Here is a 7,145-nt window from a genome sequence, read left to right as displayed (position 1 = left end):
GAAGGAAGGAAGGAAGAGGAAGAGAAAGAAAAAAGAGGAGAACAGAACAGAAAAGAAAAGGAAAAGAAAAGAAATGAAGCTCAAGGACAACACACAACACAAAACAGTGTAAACAGAAGCAGACTTTGCCAACAGAGACTATGGGCTTTATATCTCTGGGACTTCTCTGATGCCCACAAGTAGAAAGCAGAGGAGGCCTTTATACTTACATAAAATAAAGAATTGGAATTGAGATCCCTACATAATGTCTGAACTCATACATAGCTGATCATCTTGTAGAAGAGTAATCTAGGAACCGTTGCCTGTCTCTGACCGGGCTTGGAGTGAGTAAAACATCTCTTAAGATTCTGTAACCAGAGGCCTCTGTCTTATGTTTGCCCAGCATGCACACAGGAGTGGTCAGTTCAGTCTAACGATTACTTAATGAAAGACAGAGAAAGACGAGGTGAGAAATGAATTGGTTCTATGTCTTTAAAAATTTCTTAAAACGATGATTAGTTAAAGAGGGAGGTAAAGAGTACTTCAGGCAAAAAAAACAAGGCATATGCCAAGGTCCTGGGTTGGAGAAAATAGGGCACATTTGAAGAATCAGATGAGGTCTCATGAAAAGGCAAGTGAGACAGCAAGAGAGACTAGAATTGGAGTGGCTGAAGATAGACAAATTATGAAACCAGGTGTACAAACAGCTAAAAAATAAGGAGTTGCACAAAGTGAACACAGTTTGGGAATTGACACATTTGTCCATGACTAATTACTAAAGGCATTTTGATGGGTTACTGCATTTCACAAAATGAGAGATCATCTTATTATTATTTTAGACACATCTGTGGCAAAGGACTACATGAATACCATTGTCATTTTTTGAATCCAAACCCTAGGTCCCTGAGCTACCACTAACAATTCTACAAATAGTTCCTGGACAATTTTCTAGACTTGATCTTGCCTTGAACAGATTGGGTACTGTGGTAGGTAGGCTGTCTTCCTTAAATATGCCCATTTCCAAATCAACAAAATCTATGAATATATTTCCTTACATGGCAAAAGGGACTTTGCAGACGTGATTAAATTAAGGATCTTGTGATGAGGAGGTTGTCTTGGGATTATCCAGGCAGGCCCAACATAATCACCAAGGTCTTTATGAGAGGGGGACGTTTGAGCCAGAGTCAGAGAAAGAGACATGACGATGGGAGAATAGATTAGAGTGATGCTGCCACAAACGAAAAAAAAAAGAAAAACAAACAACAAAAAAAGGCAGTCTTTAGAAGCCGAAAAAGGCAAGGAACTGATTCTTCCTACAGTTCTCAGGAGGAATACAGCCCTGCTGACCAATTTTTAATTTCTGACCTTCAAAACTGTAAGATAATAAAGTTGTGTTGTTGGAAGTCACTAATTGAGGTGGTCTGTTAAAAAAAGAAAAAAGAAAAAATTGGAAACTAAGGAAACTAATACAGATACCTAGCATAAGCTGAATGAAGGCATGAAGGTAAGTTAATTGCAAAGGTTTCTGTTTTTTGGGGTTTTTTTTTCGGGGACGGTGTCTTGCTCTGTCACCCAGGCTAGAGTGCAGTGGCGCGATCTCAGCTTATTGCAACCTCCACCTCCCAGGTTCAGGCAGTTCTCCTGCCTCAGCCTGCTGAGCAGCTGGGCCAACACGCCCGGCTAATTTTTGTATTTTTAGTATAGACGGGGTTTCACCATGTTTGCCAGGCTAATCTTGAGCTCCTAACCTTGTGATCCACCTGCCTCGGCCTCCCAAAGTGCTGGGATTATAGGCATGAGCCACCACGCCTGGCCACAAAGATTTTTTAATAGCTAATTTTGATAAGCACGTGCAAGTCCACAACTACACAATTTAACAATACAGACGTGTGCAGTGTAATACAGTAGCCACCAGCGACACGTGGCTGTTGAGCACCTGAAGGGTGACCAGTTCTAATTGAGACGGGCTTAAAGTATGAAACACAGAGTGGATTTAGAAAATGTAGTATGAAAAAATGGAAAATAGCTCAGTAATGAATTTATAGCAGTTATGTGTTGAAATAGTAATATTTCGGATAGATTGAGTTTCATTAAATATGTTGTTGAAATGGGTTTCACCAATGAATTTTACATTTTTTAATGTGGTTACTAGGATATTTCAAATGACCCATGTGGGAGGTGGAGCAGGATGGCCAACTAGAAGCTTCCGTCAATTGTCCTCCTTGCAGAAATACCAAATTGATCAGCTATCCACACAAAAAGCACCTTCATAAGAACCAAAAATCAGCTTATATACCAGCTTGGCCACAGTAGGGTAGAGCACTAAGCAGGCTTTTGGGGTCCCCAGTTTCAGGCCTTGGCTCTAGAACAACATTTCTGGACCTGCCCTGGGCCAGTGGGGAGTCCACTACCCTACAGGCAGTGTCCTAAGCCTGGCAGCAGTCACCACAGGTTAACCAGACAGCTCTTGGTCACTGAATGAGCATTAGTTGTAGCCAGGCAGTGCTCGCTCTGGGCATGGAATGGTGGTGGCCATGGGGAGCGATTCTTCTGCCTGTGGAGAAAGGAGACAAGAGTGGGAAGAACTATGATTTGTGGCTTTGGTACCAGCTCAGCCATATTGTAATAGAGACCCGGGCAGATTCCTAAGGGTTCCAATTCCAGGCTCTGGTTCTAAGACACCATTTCCAGACTTGCCCAAGAACAGGGGGATCTTGAAGTCATGAAGGAAAGGACTGAAGCCTGGCTAGATTCATCACCTGCTGATTGTAGAATCCTAGGGTCTTGAACAAACATAGGTGGTAGCCAGGCAGTGGTTGCCAGGGGCCATGAGCAAGACCCAGTGATGTGTGGGCTTCAGGTCTGACCTAGTGGCGGTGGCCACAGGGGTGTTTGTGTCACCCTTCCCCCAGCACCAGGTTGCTCAGTATAGAGAGAGAGAGCCTGTTTTGGAGAAAGTAAGGGAAGAGAACAAAAGTCTCTGCCTGATAATCCAGAGAATTATTCCAGATTTTACCCAAGTTCAACAAGGTAATACCTCTATAAGTCTGCAAGAGCCACATCATTACTGGGCTTGCAGTGTTTGCTAATGCAGATGCAGCTGCTGTGACTGAAAACTTAGATCACAACACCCAAGTCCCTTTGAATCCCTGGAAAGTCCTCCCAGAAAGGACAATACAAACAAGCCCAGATTGTGATGACTAAAATAAATACAAAACTCTTCAATGCCCAGACACCAGTGAACATCTATAAGCATCAAGAATGTCCAAGAAAATATGAGCTCACTAAACAAACTAAGTAAGGTACCAATGATCTATCCAGGAGAGACAGACACCTATAAACCTCTCAGATGGAGAATTCAAAATAGCAGTTTTGAAGAATCAAAAAAATCAAGATAACATAGAGAAAGAATTCAGAATCCTATTAAATAAATTCAACAAAGAGATTGAATTAATTTTAAAGAATTGGGCAGAAATTCTGGAGCTAAAAAATGCAGTTGACATACTGAACAATGCATCAGAGTCTCCTCACAGCGGAATTGATCAAGCAGAAGAAGGAATTACTGAGCTTAAAGACAGGCTATTTGAAAATACACAGAAGAGACAAAATAAAAAAGAAAGAAAAAAACTAAAGCATGCCTACAAGATCTGGAAAATAGCCTTGAAAGGGCAAATTTAAGAATTATTGGCCTTGAAGAAGAAGTAGAGAGAGTGATTGGGATAGAAAGTTTGTTCAGTTAATAACAGAGAATTTCACCAACCTAGAGAACTATGTTAACATTCAAGTGGAAGAGGGTTATGGAACACCAAGAAGATTTAATCCAAATAAGTCTACAAGACATTGAATAACCAAACTCTCAAAAGTCAAGGATAAATAGAGAATCTTAAAAGGAGAAAAAAAAAAAAAAAGGTGAGATATTTTACCAACATCAGGCCCATCTTACAAGAAATGCCTTCAGAAATCTTCCAAAGGTACAAAACTCACTGGTAATAGCAGGTACACAGAATAACACAATATTATAACATCATGATTGTGATGTGTAAACTACTTGAATGGAAAGATTAAATGAACCAATCAAAATTAATAAGTACAACTTTTCAAGACTCAGATCGTACAAAAGAAAATAGAAATAACAAAAGTTAAAAAGTAGAGAAAAGTTGTTAAAATGTACAATTTTAATTAGTTTTCCATTTGCCTGTCTGTTAGTTGTTTATTTATGCAATTAGTGTTGTCATCAGGTTAAAATAATCTGTAATAAGATAATATTTGTAAGCCTCATGGTAGCCTCAAATAAAAAAACATACAAGAGATGCAGAAAAAATTAAAAGCAAGAAATTAAAACATACCACCAGAGAAAATTACCTTCACTAAAAGGAAGACAGGAAAAATGAAAGAAAGAAGAGAAAACAAACAAAAAAAAAAACCAGAAAACAAATCACAAAATGGCAGGTTTAAGTCCTTACTTACCAATAATAAAACTGAATGTACAGGTACTAAACTTTCTAATCAAAATACATAGAATAGCTGAGTGGATTTTTTTTAAAAAAAGAGACCCAATGATCTGTTGCCAACAACAAAAACAAAAAAACACCCTTCACCTATAAAGACACACAGAGACTGAGAATAAAGGGATATATAAAAATATTCTATGTCAATGGAAACATAAAAGAGTAGCAATGGTTATTCTTATATCAGAGAAATGAGATTTCAAAACAAAAACTATAAAAGAGACAAAGGTCATTATATATAATGATAATGGAGTCAACTCAGCAAGAGAATATGATAGTTGTAAATACATATGCACCCAACACTGGAGCACCCAGATATATAAAACATATATTATTAGAGCAAAAGAGACAGATAGATCCCAATACAATAATAGCTAAAGACTTTAACACCCCACTTTCAGCATTGGACAGATCATCTAGACAGAAAAATTAACAAAGAGACATCAGACTTAATCTGTACTATAAACCAACTGGCCCTAATAGATATTTACAAAACATTTCACTCCGTGGCAGCAGAATATACATTATTCTCAGCATGATAATTATTCTCAAGGATAGATCATATTTTGGGCCACAAAACAGCCTTTAAAAATTTTTTAAAAAATGATATTCTATCAAGTACCTTCCCTGACCACAATGGAATAAAACTAGAAATCAATAACAAGAGGAATGGTGGAAACTATAAAAATACATGGAAATTAAAATGCTCCTGGATGACCAGTGGGTCAATGAGGAAATAAAGAAGAATACTTAAGAACCTGGCATGGTGGCTCACGTCTGTAATCCTAGTACTTTGGGAGGCCAAGGTCAGTGCATCACTTGAGCTCAGGAGTTCCAGACTGGCGTGGGCAACATAGTGAAACCTCATCTCTACAAAAATACAAAAATTAGCCAGACGTGGTGACACATGCCTGTAGTCCTAGCTACGCTAGAGGCTGAGGTGGAAGGATGTCTTGAGCCTGGGAGATGGAGTTTGCAGTGAACTGAACCATAATGAAAAACCTCCCATAACAACAACAAAAAAAAAAAAGGCTGGGACCCAATGGCTTCACTGCTAAATTTTACTAAACATTTTTTAAAGAATTAATACCAATCCTACTGAAACTATTAGGAAAAATAGAGGAGGAGGGAATACTGCTAAACTCATTCTTTTAAGCCAGAATTACACAGATACTGAAACAAGACAGACACAAAACAAAAAGAAAATTGTAGGTCAAAATCCATAATAAAAATTGATGCAAAATCCTCAACAAAATACTAGCAAGCTGAATTCAACAACACATTAAAAAGATAATTCATCATGACCAAGTGGGATTTATCCCAGGGCTGAAAGGAAGGTTCAACATATGCAAATCAATTGATGTGATACATCTTGTCAACTGAATGAAAACCACAAGATCATTTCAGTTGACGCTGGAAAAAACATTTGATACAATTCAACGTTCCTTAACGATACAAAACTTTTAAAAAATTAAGTATAGAAGGGGCACACTTCAACAAAATAAAACCCATATATGACAGACTCAAAGCTAGTATCATACTGAAGGGGGAAAAACAGAAAGCCTTTCCTCTAAGATCTGTAACAGGACCAGGATATCCACTTTCACTACTGCTATTCAACATAGTACTAGAAGTACTAACTAGAGCAATCAGACAAAAGAAAAAAACAAAGGGCATCCAAATTGGAAAGGAAAATGTCAAATTATCCTTGTTTGCAGAGGTATGATCTTAGATACGGAAAATCCTAAGGACTTCACCAAAAAAAAAACAAAACAAAACAAAAAAAAACACTATTAGAACTGATAAACATATTCAGTAAAGTTGCAGAATACAAAATCAACATACACAAGTCGGTAACATTTCTATATGCCAATAGCAAACAATGTGAAAAAGAAATCAAGAAAGTGATCTTATGTACAATAACTACAAATAAAATGAAATATCTAGGAATTAATTTAACAAAAAAGTGAAAGATCTCTACAATGAAAACTGTAAAACATTGATGTTACAATGTAGGAAATTGAAGAGGACCGAAAAAAATGAAATGATATTCCATGTTCATGAAATGGAAGAATCAATATTGTTAAAATGTCCATATTGCCCAAAGCAATCTACAGCTTTATTTTAATCCTTCTGAAAATACCAATAGCAGTCTTCACAAAAATAGAAAAAACAATTCTTAAACTTATTTGGGACCACTAAAGACCCAGAAAAGCCAAAGCTACCCTGGACAAAAAGAGCAAACTTGCAGGAATCACATTACCTGACTTCAAATTATACTACAAAGCTTTAGTAGCCAAAACAGCATGACACTGGCATAAAAACAGACAAATAGGTGAAAGGAACAGAATAGAGAACCCATAAATGAATCTACACATCTACAAGTCAACTCATTTCCAACAAGGATGCCAAGAACATACATTGGGGAAAGGGTGGTCCCTTCAATAAATAGTGCTGGGGAAACTGGATATCCATAAGTACAAGAATGAGACTAGACCCCTCTCTCTTGCCAAATACAAAAATTAAATCAAAATAGATTAAAGACTTAAATCTGATACCTTGGCCGGGCGCGGTGGCTCAAGCCTGTAATCCCAGCACTTTGGGAGGCCGAGACGGGCGGATCACGAAGTCAGGAGATCAAGACCATCCTGGCTAACA

The sequence above is a fragment of the Colobus angolensis genome, unplaced genomic scaffold (assembly GCF_000951035.1).
Source record: "Colobus angolensis palliatus isolate OR3802 unplaced genomic scaffold, Cang.pa_1.0 Scaffold54, whole genome shotgun sequence".
NCBI lineage: Eukaryota > Metazoa > Chordata > Mammalia > Primates > Cercopithecidae > Colobus > Colobus angolensis.
Note: the sequence above shows the minus strand (reverse complement) of the source record.